Source organism: Canis lupus, chromosome 15 (genome assembly GCF_011100685.1).
Source record: "Canis lupus familiaris isolate Mischka breed German Shepherd chromosome 15, alternate assembly UU_Cfam_GSD_1.0, whole genome shotgun sequence".
NCBI lineage: Eukaryota > Metazoa > Chordata > Mammalia > Carnivora > Canidae > Canis > Canis lupus.
Genome location: NC_049236.1, coordinates 62,651,603 through 62,667,717, shown reverse-complemented (window position 1 = coordinate 62,667,717; position 16,115 = coordinate 62,651,603). Strand labels below are relative to the sequence as shown.

The window sequence follows — 16,115 nt, the reverse complement described above, 5'->3', positions numbered from 1 at the left end:
TGAGCTGGGCAGATGCGGAGTGACAGTGGATGAACAGTTAAATTTAATCAGGATTGCAGGTACTTCATGGTCACATCCATAATCTATAGAACAAAGACTACTCAGTGTCATTTCTCTTTCTGACTCAATTTTCTAGCTCACTTATTCGAGCCTAGAGTAAATGAAAATATATTTGGGACTAGCAAGTGCCTTCGGTATGGGAAGATAGAAATATCTTGGAAGCCATAGAAAAGTATTTCATCGTGAGCTAAGCCTCATACTTTCTGTCATTTATTCTAAATCCACTGAGCTGAAAGTAAAAGAAATTGGATTACTATTGAAAATTGAGAAAATAATATAGTATTCCAAGAGCAGTATACAGCTCTTAGTTATATATATATTTTTCTGACAAAGTGTTTAAAACAAATAGAAATTTCCCCTCAAGAGTTCATTGTGCTGCAGTGTCGTTTTATTAGGCAGATGGTCAGCAGTAAAAAACAGCTATAGAATATGCTCTACAAAGTCAAAACACACTGCACCGCTTTATCAATTTTCTTCCTACGGTCGTATAATTCATTATTGTTTATTCAAGTGGTGAGAAATTGCATCAAAAAGTTACAGAAATAGCTAACATAAACCTGTAACTTTCTTCTTCTTTTCTCTCCGTACTTTGTCTTACTAATTATTCAGTTATTGCTAAATTCCTTTTTCTTCCTATTATGGTCATATATATATATATAAAAAAAAAACAACCTCAACTCTACACTTGTATTATGATCCTCTTCTAAAATTTTTAAATTTAAGCCCATCTCTGATGCTTCCAATTTAGCAGCATTGTGTCCCTTCCAATGACATACAAACAGTGGGTAGTTACAACTCCTTTCTGCACAGTAGATACTGTTACCATGGCAACGGTGGACAACAGAACAGCAGCACACCAGTAAGTTCCCCGCACTTTAATAAATGGTTCTCTTTTATCTATTGCTATATTCATAGCCGATTCAGAATTTAAAATCAACAGGATGCTGACATCTGCAATACCCATATAATAGCATAAGAAAACGTCATTCTATTTTCCCTCGACTTTTTATATACCCTCCATACTCGGTGCTTTTCAGTATGCAGATGACTCATCACTACAATATCATCGTTTGCTAAAATAGAAGAGTGGAAAACAGCAAGCAATGTAGACTGAGCAAACACCTCAGTATTTTATGTTTAGCTTTTGTGAGTGTGTGTTTGTGTGTGGGCATAGATCTCTTTCCCTGAAATTCATATGGATAGAGTCAAGGATCCGACTCCATCAGTTTTTGTTTTGTTTTTTTTTTGTCCTCACCTTGCATAACATAGGACTTCCAGGCCCCTCAGAGTCTCACTGTTATTTCTGGAGGTGTCCATGAAGGAGTGTCACCTGTACAAAATCACTTTTTTTCAACAGTAACAGCAGCAGTGACCCACACTCCAATGCACTTGAGGTCTAACCCAGTCTGATCCTCAGACATGCTTTGTATGGTCTCATGTACTGATGTCACCAGTGCACAGGGCCCTCCGTGGTGCCTTTATTTCCGTCTGATCTCATACCTCTGCCCTGATGCCTATACATTTTCTCAGTATGAGCTCCCTGAGGTTTTCAAATGCTGATCCTTCTCCCTAGGATGGTGTCCTTGGACTCATATACTTGGGGGATTTTCTGTTCTGCTTTACGAGATCATCCATCACCTCATCCAGGAGTCCTTCCCTGACCCACCAACCCCCTCACCCCTTGACCTGTGAGTGAACACTCCCCTTTTAGACTCATTTTTAATGAGATTTCTACCTCTGTTAGAAGTGGAACCACATTACCTAGCTAATGATTACCTGATGGCCTTAGCTAGAACTTTGCTCCGGTACAATCTTGAAGTGATGAAAATGAACATCCACTTTTTGTTCCTGATCTTAGGGAAAAGCATCCAGTCTTTCTCCACTAAGTATGATGCAGTCTGTGGGTTTGCATAAGTGCCCTTCATCACGTTGAAGAATTTCCTTTCTATTCCTAGTTCCTTTCTATTCAGTGTTTTTTGTTTGGTTGAGTTTGTTCAGTATATTTATCACAAAAAGCTATTGATTTTGTCAGATCATCTATATCTATTCAGATTATCCTGTGATATTTATTTTTATTTTTTTTACTGTACTGATATGATGTATTACATTGGTGGTGATTTCAAGATTTTGAACCAACATCACATCCCTGGGATAAGCCCCATGTGGTCATACTGTATAGCTCTATTTGCCTATCTATGTATATTTATCAGTATATTTTTGTGGTCATATTAATAAAAGCTATTTATTTGTAGTTTATTTCCCTTTGGCTTTAGGGAAACACTCCAATTCCATACTTTGTTGCTAATGAGGTCAATTCCTTTGAGAAGAGATTAGGAGTTATCTGTTTTATGACCTGAATTTTCCCCCAAACAAATCTCTGATCCAGGGCTCCGAATCTAGAGCTGGGGACAGGAGCAAGCTTCTATCTGAATATCTTCACTTAAAAAACTGAGTACTTGGTGGGGGGGGGGAAGGGGGAGAAGGGGCCTATGTTCTTCTTGACACAAGTGTACCTACTTCTAAGCTTATAGAAGTGCTCTTGGGTCCTCACTATTCTCAGCATGTCATACCAAGTGTAGGGCCTCCAGTCTATTTGAATGGAAGAGGGACAGAAAATAGAGCCTTCACCTATTGGCCACACTCATCTAATAATTAGCCTCAGCAATAGGTACCTGGGGGCAGGATGAGAAATGTTGGAATCCAGCTCCTCCTGTGAAGAAAGCCCTCTGGCTGGGAGCTGGTAAAGGGTGAATCTCTCCCTCATGGTTGTAGTACTCTGGAGTGCAGTCACCACCTCATTGAGGGAGGCATCAGACCTCATTCAAATATCATAGATTCTTGCTTTTCTTACTGAATTTTTGTAGATATTTTCGATAGTTTTTTTTTTTTTTTTTTGCCATTTGACCTTAGGCTTTAAGTGCTTTTTGTTTTTATTTTGCTTTGTTTTCATTTTTATCAGTTTCACTGGAGAATGGCTCATTAGAATTGCTCACATTGTCTTGCTGGAAGTTCACTCAAAATTAACAACAGAAGTTTAAACAAAACTATTCTAGGTAATAAATACTAAGATTTCATTCTAAAAGAATTTCGGGAGATATCACAACCACAAATATAGGCATTTTACAAAGAAATAAGAAAGGAATATAAATAATGGGAAGTGGTAAAATGACATATGACAGTAAAGTAGGATTTCCTAGGATTAAATTCTGGTTTTGAAACTTATTTGATCTGTAAAAGTTGGTTAGTTAATTTAGTTCCCTAAGTCTTACTTTGTATAATTATAAACTATAGTAATAATAATAACCCTTTACTGATAAGAGTTCTATCTGGATTCATTGAGATAATAAAGATAAAGCACTTAGTATGGTGTCTGGCATAGGTAAATAAATGTTTTACAAATATGATCTACAAATATTTTTAGTAGAGTACAACCAAAGCTTAGTTAAAGATAAATTTATAGAATTAAATATTAAGTGAATTATTACATTAAGAGGAAACACCAGACTGGTTCAACTCCAGAAGGATGAACACATCACTAAAGTAAAATAATCAATGAAAATTTAATCTGAAATTAACCGCCAGAAGTTTTTAAGTGTAGATAAATCTGCAAGGTGTGACAAATCTAATTAAAAATATTGAGAATGAATACTCCAATTTATGAATGAAACTATGAAATAATTGACCACTGAATATATAAAGGACATTTCTGCTGGGACATAATACAAAACCTATATTAGAAGTAGAAGTTAAGAAAAAAAAGAATAGAAGTAAAATTTGTTCATAATTAGTAGCCAACAGCCCTTAACCCCTTACACCTGGGTATAGTGTATTGGGACGTTTCCTAACTTTAAACCTAACTTGAGTAAAATGACCTAGAAAGCATTTTTAGAGACTTATGTGCATTCTCTTGTTGCATGTTGCCTCTTCATCAAGAGAGAAGTGTTTCATGGAGACAAAGACCACTGTTTGCTTTACTCTGGCAGCTTGAGCCGAGGTTTGGCTGACTGCTGCCTGGAAGTTCCAAAGGAAAGAGTGAGAGACTGGCTGGCTGCTCTGCTGGCAGAGTCAATGAGACTGCCAGATTGAGAGGAGCATATATTTCCTGAGTTTGCCAGGAGAAAGAATGGGTGGAGCCTATGGACCAGATATGGAGCCATGCATCAAAAAGAGCCGATATCTTACAACCTGTTGGAAAAGGCTGCCTTTTGGGGACAAATATACATGATCATAGAGAAGATGGAATTCATGAACATCCCTGTGGTCTGAGAAGAAAATGAGTTACTAGAAGAAAAAAATAAATTTATTCATGTCAAGGAGGCTACAGTTGAGAGATCCCAACAGCTGGGGAGAGATTTCCTCAAAACACTCTGAAGATGCTCAGGAGAAAAGAGTCTGGCTATAAGCCTATCAGTTTCAGGGAATCCCAAGGTTAAAACTGTAAGCTTGCTGGCCAAAAAAGCAAATTTCCACTTACCTCATCTATCTTCCTTCCAAGCCTCAATCCTAGTAGGGACAGAAACTAAGGTTAAATGGATGAAGTAGGCAATGGTAGCAGTAAGTGGAAGAGAAAAAGAAACCAATTATACTTCCTTAATAGGAGGCTTGAACTTGATAAAAGGAGGAGGAGCATAATTTGTAAGAGTGAAGAGAGAAGCTATCTTCTTAGCTATCTTCTTATCTCCTTAGAAAAGTCTAAGAGGCAAAATCAGAACCAGATAAAGAGATTTGAATAAGGTTGACTCCTGGATTATAGAATGTTTATTAACTATACATAGTAGCTCTGAATAGGAAATAAGTTGCCTATGAAAACACATGGAGAGAAGCTTAAAAATTGTGAGACTATTACAAACAACTTCATGCCCACACAATTATCAGGAATTTTATTTAAAAAACATTTTTTGTTGTTAATTTTAGATAATGTTACTTGCTCAGGAAAACAGGCACTCAAAAAACATTTTGATTTAACTGATAAATAAACAAACTTTAGTGAGATAGTTCCATATTAAAGACATGTATCAATTAATTTAAAATATAGTTAATTTTTAATGTTTCCTAAAAACATTAATTAAACCACAACTTAAAACATGACCAAAAAATATCTATCTTTAAACCAAAAGAGAAACCCTAAGAAAATCTATAGGAATAAAACCACAAACTTCATTTTTAGATGAAAGAGAAAAGCTGACTAGAATGAAGGTTTAAAGAGCATGTTCCTGGTGGAAAAAAATAACACAATGTTTTTTCATTCTTCACATGTCTGACTGACCTAGAAGAGCAATTATAATCAACATCCTAAAGAGATTCTTCTACCTGACTATATTATTCCACTAAATTTGGAATTTAAAAACTGCAGAGAAAAAGCACAACAAAAATTAAATTTGTCTAATGGGATAACTTCATATAATATATAATTTCATACAATATATGAAACTTCATATATATATAACTTCATATATAATTTCATATAATTAGAATCACACAATATGTAGATTTATGTGTCTGCATTCTTTAATTTAGCATAATCTGTTCACCTGTGATGACTAACTCATCAGTTTGATTGGGAGATGGGAAAATTGGGGATTTGCAAAAGCAAAGCAAAACTGCTCTGAAGAGCTAAACAGCTCCACATAAACCTATACAATATGTTGTTCCTGTTGTTATAGAGTGTGTTTCTGAAGATTATGTTCCATTTTAGAGAGTGTATTTGATATTTTTTTTTTGTTCCCATGGAAAGAATCTATACAATTAAAGATAATAAATTATAACATGAATATCTGTCCCTAGATTGTCTCAAATTATGTCTTTCAATTCTCTACATGGCCTATATTCAGATAATTTAAGGATTACATGTATGGTGAGAAATTTAGCATTTTACCCAATACCTACAGCTCTCCTGGGGAAGGCAGGCTTAATTCTCTTGTTATTTTTGATTTTATACATTTCTCCCTTTGGACACTATTCTAAAGTCCTTATTCTTCAAGCTAAAGTGGGCTATTAAAGGTGACATAGTTTCACTTAATTTTGGGGATTTTTTTTTGGGGGGGGGGCAGTGGGTTATACCTCTATGCATCACATCCAAAAGCTAAATGGTGAAAGTTAAGCCATCCATTTTTTAAAATCCATTAGCCATTACTTCCTCCAGGGAATCTTCTTTTGGGGATCATGCCTTCAACCATGTTAATGGGGACATTCTATCTCAATGAACTCCTTTCATCTTTATGTCTCTTAAGACTTTAATATGCTAAGAAAAGCATGATACACACTAGTGCTGAATACATACTAGCATTTGGTGGTGGTATGTCTTGCTGCCATGACATGTTAACCATTATATGTTACTAAACAAAGAGGATTTTTAAGCCTTGTGAGTAATTCTGATATCAACATTAAATTACTTCTTTCCCTTTCTCTGTCTCTCCTTTTCCCTTAGTCTCCCTCACATGCATGCACAAGCCTGACAGTAACTTAGAATAATTGTTTATCATATATATTAAATCTCTATTCACAATTTTTATAATAAAAATGCTTTATTTTGCATTATTTTTAGAATCAGAAAACTGTTCACCTAATTGCGCCAAATGAGAATACTATAGAATAAAGCTTAACAAAATGAAGTCATCAATTTAAGCATCTTTAGGATAAAAATGACATGAATTCCTCCTGCCTCTTCAGATTAGTTATTCCCAAGTCAGTTCGCACTCTGAATATGAGGTGAGCACAAAAGATCTCTAGCTACGTTTTTGCTGGTTGCAGTCTTGAGGTCAGAGCAATATCATCTTGTAGACTAATTGCCTCTGGTCACATGAAATTAGGTTGAGGCCCTGAGGACCACCCCCCACCATTCTTGTTCTAAAATTTTGCTGAACCCTTTTTTTTCCGCCCCCAGGAGCTCTTGATGTTCATTCTTGACCTTATTTCTTAGATTTTAAGGAGAGGGTAGCAAGTTTTACTGCATGCAAATAAAAGATGTTTCAGAATTAATGTACACAACAAAATGTCTTAAAATTATTTTCTTAACTTTTGAATGAAGTTATCCAGTGTAAAAAAAAAAAAACTGAAGCAAAAAAAAATAGATCAAAAAGACCATTTATTAAGGTGAGGAAAAAGTAATATTTATGATTTGATGCTGAAGTATAAGCACAGATTAACAGAGAACCACAACAGATTAGGGTTAAAATATATAAAAGTCATAATATCTTTATTTTTACCAAAGAAGATTTCAGACTTATTTTTTCAAATTTCAGATAAAATTACTCATTTAAGAGTAAAAACAGCTCATATGCTTATGATATATCAGTTTTTGTTTTATTCAGAAATATTGCTTCTGTAGCAAATATTATCTTAGTTTATAACATTATTGAACATATATGTAATATTGTATCTTTTTATCATTCTGTATCTAATTAAAACAATTAACTAAAGTCGAGTGATCCTAATACCTGGTTTCTACATTTGTCACTATTCTATGACATATGGGGAGTTCGGCAATTTTCATTTTCAAGGAGCAAATTTAACCTTACAATATATGTTAGGCATTTTATTTTCTTTGAGAGATTTCTTCCAAAAAGTTTATCCAGTACAATTTAATGAATCCAGTGTTATAGAAGTCATGTTAGGTTACTTAAGGTTTTCCTTTTATACTTTTGTAGAGAATGTATATAAAAGCCCTTTTGAACATACGTAGTTCTAAAATACCCTTTCAAAAGTGTAAGTGATGGGTAAAATCATGAATAAGCCACCTGAGGTATTTCTTGTCTTTAAAAGTAGATCAATATTTCAAAGAGATTATGATTTATAATAATTACTCTGAGAAACTTTGACTTGTATATAGGATGAGCCCATGTTGAGCTTTGAGCTAAAAGTCTTACTTGAACTTCAGAATGAAAATATTCTGTTTTTCCAAAGTAGCAGATTCACAGCCTCTCAGCATCTGCAAGGGCCTTAGAGATTTTCTCAGAGAAAACTTATTGAATTCCCTTACAGAGTCGTTTAAGTTTTATGAGCATTTTTGACAGAATTCTTTCATTATTTTGAGCACAAATATATGTTCATGTAATTTCTAACTACTCGGTGCTACTCTCTGAAGTTACACAGAATTATAACCCTTGTGACAATGTTTTAACGATTTGAAAGTAGTTATTGTTATATATGCCCTACTTCATCTCTTCTTCAATATTTTTGTTATTCTTAATCTATTTTCAGTGCCCTTTCGAATGCCATGATTACTCACTTCCAGATAAGCTGCAATTTATTAATGAAGTCTTAGAATGAAGTTTCCAACAACAAATTGAATAGGGGTACTTAGGTGGCTCAGTGGTTGAGGGCCTGCCTTCGGCCCAGGGCGTGATCCAGGGGTCCTGGGATCAAGTCCCATGTCCGGCTCCCTGCGTGGAGCCTGCTTCTCCCTCTGCCTGTGTCTCTGCCTCTCTGTCTCATGAATAAATAAATAAAATCTTAAAAAGAATTGAATATTTTAGGAATAGCCACACAATAGACCAGAGTAAGATTTCCTTTTTTCTTCATACTTCATTTTCTACTAAAAGATTGATGGTGATAATTCCATTTACTCTGTGGCAACAAAATACAAATTATATCAATCTAAGAAATTGCACAGTAAAAAAAACTAGCAACAAATTGAAAAGACAACCTACTGAATGGGGAAAAATATGTGTAAATCATATATCTGATAAAAGGTTAATATCCAAAATATATAGGGGACTCAAAAAATGCAAACAAAAACAATCAAATTAAATAATTTCAAACAATCTAATAAAAAAATGGTCAAAAGCTCTAAATAGACGTTTTTCCAAAGATAACATGACTAATGGATAACATCACCAATCATCAGAGAAATGTAAATCAAAACCATAATGAGATATCACCTCATACCTGTAAGTTCAGCTATTATTAAAATGACAAGAAATGATAAATGTTGGCAAGGATGATGAGAAAAGGGAACCCTAGTGTACTGCTGGTTGGAATGTAAATTGCTGCAACTACTATGGAAAACAGTATGGAAGTTCTCAAAGAATTAAAACCAGAAGTACTATATCATCCAACAATTCCACTTCTGTGTATTTATCAAAAAAAGACTAAAACACTAACTTCAAAAAATATATGCACCCTCTTGTTCATTTCAGCATTATTTACAATAATGTCAATAATGTAGGTTGTTTCAATAATGAAACAACCTAAATGTCCATCAATGGATGAATGAATAAAGAAAATGTGATACACACACTCACACACATACTAGAATATTAAGCAACCATTAAAAAAGAATGAAATATTGTCATTTGTAACAACATAGATGGACGTTGGGCATGTTATGCTTCATGATGTAGGTCATGAAGTAGGTCAGACAGAAAAAAATGTCATATTATCTCACTTACCTGAGGAATCTAAAATTAAAAAGGAAAGATAAGCTCATAGATACAGAGAATATATTAGTGACTGTCAGAGGTGGAGATTGGTGAGGTGGGTAAAATGGGTGAAGGGGTGAAAAGTTATAAACTTCCAGTAATAAAGTAAATAAGTTCTAGGAACGTAATGTGCAGCATGGTGACTACAGTTAAGAACTCTGTGCTGTATATTTCAAAGTTGCTAAGAAAGATCTTAAATGTTCTCGTCACAAGAAAAAAATGTGTAATTATATATGGTGACAAATGTTAACTAGACTTATTGTGGTGATTGCTTCATAATGGATACAGATATCAAATCACTATGCTATTGACTTGAAGCCAATATAATGTCATATGCCAATTACACCTCAGTTAAGAAAAAAGAAACGACTGTGATAATTTCATTTACTCTTACTGCGGAAAGACTAACTCATAATAATCCCAAATGTAAAATACAGAGTGAGGTGGAAGTCCACTGAAGAACCATTATGTAGAGAGGTGAAATCTGGTGTGCTGATGAGTGAAAGTAATGAGTGAAACCTGAAATTATATTAAGAGATTTCTTTTAATATTTCCTAATAGTGCTTTGGAATAGTTTTATTTCTAGGAATGATCTTTTGATGGACTCCTATTTTAAACTGTAAATAATGTTTTGTAGAATAGAATGGCATTGAGAAGACCTATTGCTTTGCACAATATTTTTCTAGGCATAACTTTATTTTTATTAATCTCACACCTAGAAAAAATTGAATTATTTTATGTGAGGACATATAAGAACTTATTCTTAAAAAAAAAAAAAAGATCTTATTTATTTATTTGAGAGGGAAAGAGAGCGTGAGAGGGGTAGAGGAAGAGAATTCTCAGGCAGACTCTTCGCTGAGTGCAGAGCCAGACTTGGGGCTGGATCTCATGACCCATGAGATGGTGACCTGAGTCAGAACCAAGAGTCGGAGGCTAAATCAACAGAGCCACTCGGGCGCCCCTTTATATAAAAGCATATTCTGAAAAGATTTTCATGTTTTGTAAGATACAGTTCTTAATAATGAGTCAAAAATGGGCTGCCTGGGTGGCTCAGTTGGTTGAGCATCTGACTCCTGATTCTAGCTCAGGCCATGATCTCAGGGTCCTGGGATCCAGCCCTGCACCTGGTTCCATGCTCAGTGGGGCATCTACTTGAGGATTCTCTCCCGCTCCTTCTGTCCCTCCCCCATTCATGCTCTTGCTCTCTCTCAAATAAATAAATAAATATTAAAAAATATTTAAAAAAGAATGAGTCAAACACTGTATATTCTAATTCATGATATAAAAATGTGTCAAATCACTAAATTTCCATTTTTAGTGAAAATGTAATTTCTATGAAACCTATCACTCAATAGACTTTTTTTTTTAATTTTTATTTATTTATGATAGTCACAGAGAGAGAGAGAGAGAGAGAGAGAGAGAGGCAGAGACACAGGCAGAGGGAGAAGCAGGCTCCATGCACCGGGAGCCTGACATGGGATTCGATCCCGGGTCTCCAGGATCGCGCCCTGGGCCAAAGGCAGGCACTAAACCGCTGCGCCACCCAGGGATCCCCTCAATAGACTTTTTAATGAGTATTCATTTACCAAACATTTGATTTCTCATTGATTTTTAAAATTTTTATTTATATATGGATGGTACACAGCACAGACTTCAATCTGATGCAACATATATAGTATAGTCATATAGAAACCGTGTGTGATTGTTTTTTCTCTTTTAAAAATACTTTTTGAAGAAAGGTACTCTGAAAAGAAGGTTCAATGAATTTAAAATTCGTGAAATATAAAACGCAAGTTTAAGAATATATTTTATTAAAAAATTTGAAAATAATAGAGCTATATTTAATATTCTATCTTCAGAAAAAAAGCAAATAACATACTACTAAAGACAAATAAGTCTAAGAAAATGATTAAAGTATGTAAATGCCAAGTCAATTATTCTTTTGTTATTGCTTTTAAGAAAGAAGTAATCAACTGAATGAAGGTGGATTTTTTTTCCAGGTGGAATATAGACAAATATAGTTAATTACTTATTTTTGGAAATAATTTTAATTCTGAAATGGGATTTGAATAGACTTACTTTATAGCCCCACATCATAATAAAATTAATTTTGGACCATATAAAATATGTTTTAATTATACATACTTATTTTATGACCTCTCATACTTTTAGAAATCTCCATATTTTTCAGGTTACACCATCACTCTATCTATAGACCAAATATTGTATTTAACTTGTACTTTTATTCTAATCTTTAAAAAGAAATAGTGTTATAGTAAGTTCAAACAAACTTGTGATACTGGTTTGCTTATTCTCTCTTTTGGCTGCTACTGTCCTACTCACAGGCATTAATTCAAACAGTAAATATCCATCAGTTAAACACAGAAAATAAACCAGTAGGCATATAGGAGCCTTTTTGTACATTGAGCGAGAACTAAATACACATTAATGAAGACCTTGGGGAAATTTAAGGTGAAATGAAGGAGACAATAGGATAAGATAAAGACCATTATTAACTTTAAAATGGTATATGTTTATTTTAAGATTATTGTAATGTTTATACATTCCCTATTGCTAAATATATTACTGGAGAATACAGAATATTTTTTTAAAAACTAGTTTAAAATAAACAGATTTAACTTTGATGACTGAAGGGCCTGGTAGCCTCTGTGTGAGACAACTCTGGTGCATTAGCCTGAGTAAATCCCTCAGTGTGGTCCATTTTATTACATAAACTCCTACTTAGAAGCCTGTGGACACTCTTCCCGGATCTGACCGGCAAACGAACCCCAGGTTTTAATGCAGTCATTTAAATGTTTTGTCTTTAAAATATTTCTGTATAACTTTAAGCATCTTGTTTCTCTCTTTGAGCAATACATTGAGGAAATTCATTCCGCTCAACTAATTTAGTGTAATTCATTTTCTTAGCGTTTCATTATATTTCATGGTGTGGAAGTGCCAAGATTTATACATCCAGTTCCTACTGCTGTACATTCACACGTTGCCAGCTTTTAGGCTGCTACGATGAACAATAAATATGCTTTAACCTATGTGCTTATGTGTTTGAGTTTTTATTTCTATGAGATGGAATCCAGGAATTAAATTGCTGGGTTGAAGGACATATGCCTTTTCTACTTCTTTTTAATTAAACTTGCCAGATTATTTGCCAAAACTACAAAACACATTCATATTACCATCCTGTGCTATATAAATACATTTTTTCTCCAAAATCCACTATCATTTGGAATTTCTTAAACTTTTTCAATATCAAAGGCAAACAGTATTCCTTTTTTTTACCTTAGTTTAAATTTATTTTACTAATAGTGAGTTTGATAGTATTTCATATAAAATAACATATAGGCAATCCAATTTGATCCTTTACTATCTATTCACGTACTTGGCACAATTTTCATAATTTTTTTTTTTTTTTTTGCTTTTGTCTTTGTTTTTATGGATGGTTGGAAAAGCTTTGGTAAAAGTTGTGCTTTGTCTTCTCCATTACAAATATGTTTTTCATAGTATATCATTTCCTATTTACTTTATCTTTTTCTGAAAGATTTAAATTGTACATATAATATAGTCAGGTATAAACATATATTCATTTACATAAATAATATATATTTTTCAGACACATATCTATAAAAATATATATAGTAAGATAAATAAATTTTTAATGACTAGACTTGTATTTTTATCACCTTATATAACAGTCTCCTAGCTTTTACTTAAATTTTAAAATTTCACTTTCATGCTTAGTTATGTCATTGATAAGGACTTTATATAGAATTTGGTGTAAGTGCTCTACTTTCACCTTGGACCAGATAGAGAACCACAAAAGCTATCACAATTCATTAGATAATCCATCCATTCTCTCTGATTTGAAGTCCTTTTTTCCTCATAAATGAACTCTCTTTTCCATAGGGATCAGTTTCTGAAGATTTTTTTTTCCTGCACTATTGATTGATTAGTACTTTTCATTAAAAAAAATATATTTTTATTTCACTATGAAGTTTGCTTTCATTTTTGTCTATTTCTAAACATTTATTCTTCCAGATAAACTTCTGAATAATATTATAATTGGAAGATAAACTCTATTAGAATTTTAATTGAAGTGAATGAAGCTTAAATACTAATTTTAGAATAATAGACATTTCTGTGATGTAGGATCTTTCTATACAAAAATGTGGAATGTCTTTTCATTTGTCTATGTCATGTTTTAAATATTCAATAGCATTTTACACCTTGTTATGAAAGTCTTGAGCCTTTATCACTAAGTGTATAACTTAATGCTTAATCATTTTAACTGACTTACTAGGTGGAAGGCAATTTCCTCTTTCATTTCTTCTGCTTTTTTGTATCATGCTAGAACATGTAACTGATTTTATATTCAGTACCTTCAAAATACTCTCATTCTAATTTATTTTTAATAAATTCTTTTGGGCTTTTGATAGTTTATATATTTATTATCTCATCATAAACTTTCTATATTTATTAAAAATTCAGAGCCAATGTTGAAAAATCATGGTAAATATACCTTATAGCTCCTGTTGGAACTGATTTTTTTTTGGTTCAACCTTCTTTGAGGTTTATGTATTAATGACGTACTTGTTTCATAATAGTAATTAAGCAAGTGCTTTCATACACAATTATGTGGAGTAACTTATAGAATATTTGAAAAACCTCATCTTTGAAAGTTTGGTAGAGTTCCCTTATGAAACCTGTTTCTGGTTTAAGTGGAGGTATAGCCTTGACAATTTTCTAAATTTATTGTATGGAAATAAGATAATTTAAGCTTTATACCTCTGGTAGAGTAGGCATTAGCAATTTGTATTTCTTTATGAAAATATCTATTTTGGGGGGTTTATTTTTTTGCACAGAACTATGCAAATTGACCTTAGATAATATCATTTTAAAAATATTTTGCATTTCCAATGTCATTCCCCTTGTCATTTGTTATTTTCTTTTTTTGTGCTTTGTCTTAATGTTTTTCTTCTTTTCCTTCTATGTTTTTCTTAATCTAAATTTGTGATCATCTCTTTCGTTAATTCTTTTTAAGAAAGCCATATGGCAAGCTGTTATGCAGCTCTACTCTTTTTCTATTTTCTGCCTAATTAGTTTTTGTGTTTGTCTTTTACCATACTTTTTAAATTTTTATTTGGTTCTTCTTTTTCTAGTTTTTAAATTAGGCATTGAATTCACTCATTGTAATTTTTCTCATCTTATTGGTAAAGTTGCTAAATGCTGTAAGTTTTTCTTGAGTAAGTGCATCCCATGGGATTTCAGATGTATGATTTTTTTACTATCAACATATTTTAGAAATCCTGCAATTTCAGTTTATTTTAAATGTGTCACCTACCTTGCTTAAAGAAAAGTTTTAAATATTCCGGTGGTAGAAGTTTTTTGTTGTTGCTTTTTATTTTACTTTAATAATATTATGTGTGTGTTTATGTGTGTAGCTGTGGAAAGCAGGCAAAATATAGAAAGCAAATAATTTAAACAAAAATAAAATTTAAAACCTGGTTTTATGATTCATTCCTATTAACAATATGTTGTTTAGAGACAAAATCAGGATTATTAAGTATTTCATAATAAATAATCTCTAATGTAATGCTAGTTTTTATCATTGCAATATATTTTGAATTAAATTCTCATGTATAGCATCATAGATTTAATAAATATCCTTCTAAAACAAAGGAATGCATTACACAATCAAAAGTCTTAAAATATAAATGTTATCAGATTTAATTTCTGCCAAGGCATCAAATTAAATTCTTGGACAAAACTTTCTGATATACCTAGATAACTAAAAAATACAATTTTCTGGCCTACAGAGGCCAGAACTGTTAAGAAAATGCTCATTCATAGGGAAAAAAAAAAAAAAAAAAACACTTGTAGATAGTATTTGCCCTGTGGTATTACTGATATCTCATGGCCTACAGCTTGAATTTTAATAGACCATATGCCAACAAAGGGAGTTGGGTGAAATTATACTAAATATTTCTGCATTAAGCTCTAGTATCTGAAGGGGAATCTTTTAATAATTAAACTAAAGAGAGGGGAAAATAGCTTATTCTGTAGGGGGAAATAATTGAGGATAGTTGCCTTTTTCTTTTTTAGCTTTTTGTAGAGTAAAAGATATAACTATTTCCTCAGAATTTCTTAACACAAATTTATATTCACATATGTTTGGGACATAATCCCACTTGTATACTTGGAAAAATCACATAACTTTAATCTTCCTATACTCTGGATATTCATTCATACATAGTCACATTTTGTAAATGTGTCTACATCAGTTAGACAGAGTCACCTAATATGAATCACTACATTCACAGTTCTTGGTTAAAGAAGCCTCAGATATATTTGGAAATGTGTGAGTATATTTCTGGTTGTCACAATAATAAGTGTATGTGTGGCAGGAGGGAAGACTACACCTTGGCCCTCATTGAACGTGTACTAAATATACTCAATAGCAAGCAAAATGAAGTATAAATCTACACAAATGAAGAACTACCCTGTCAATGGCTCAATAACACCCACATGGCAGAGTTTAGCTCACTGATACATCAATAAAATTTGATATCAACCAATATAATCTTGCATTCATATATTCACCCAGAAATCTTTTATCTTATT

The 16,115-nt window shown here is 32.8% G+C and overlaps 1 long non-coding RNA gene across 3 annotated transcripts in view; it reads left to right on the top strand.

The window, feature by feature from the left end:
- The first annotated feature begins 886 nt into the window (after positions 1–886).
- The window catches only part of LOC102152603, a 76,106-nt gene continuing 60,877 nt past the window's right edge, over positions 887–16,115 (top strand). For 2 of the 3 annotated variants that reach the window (XR_005370033.1, XR_005370032.1), the window contains exon 1: positions 887–919. This is a non-coding gene — a long non-coding RNA (uncharacterized LOC102152603). The remainder of the gene's footprint in view (positions 920–16,115) is intronic. The other variant, XR_005370034.1, reaches the window with a different exon arrangement.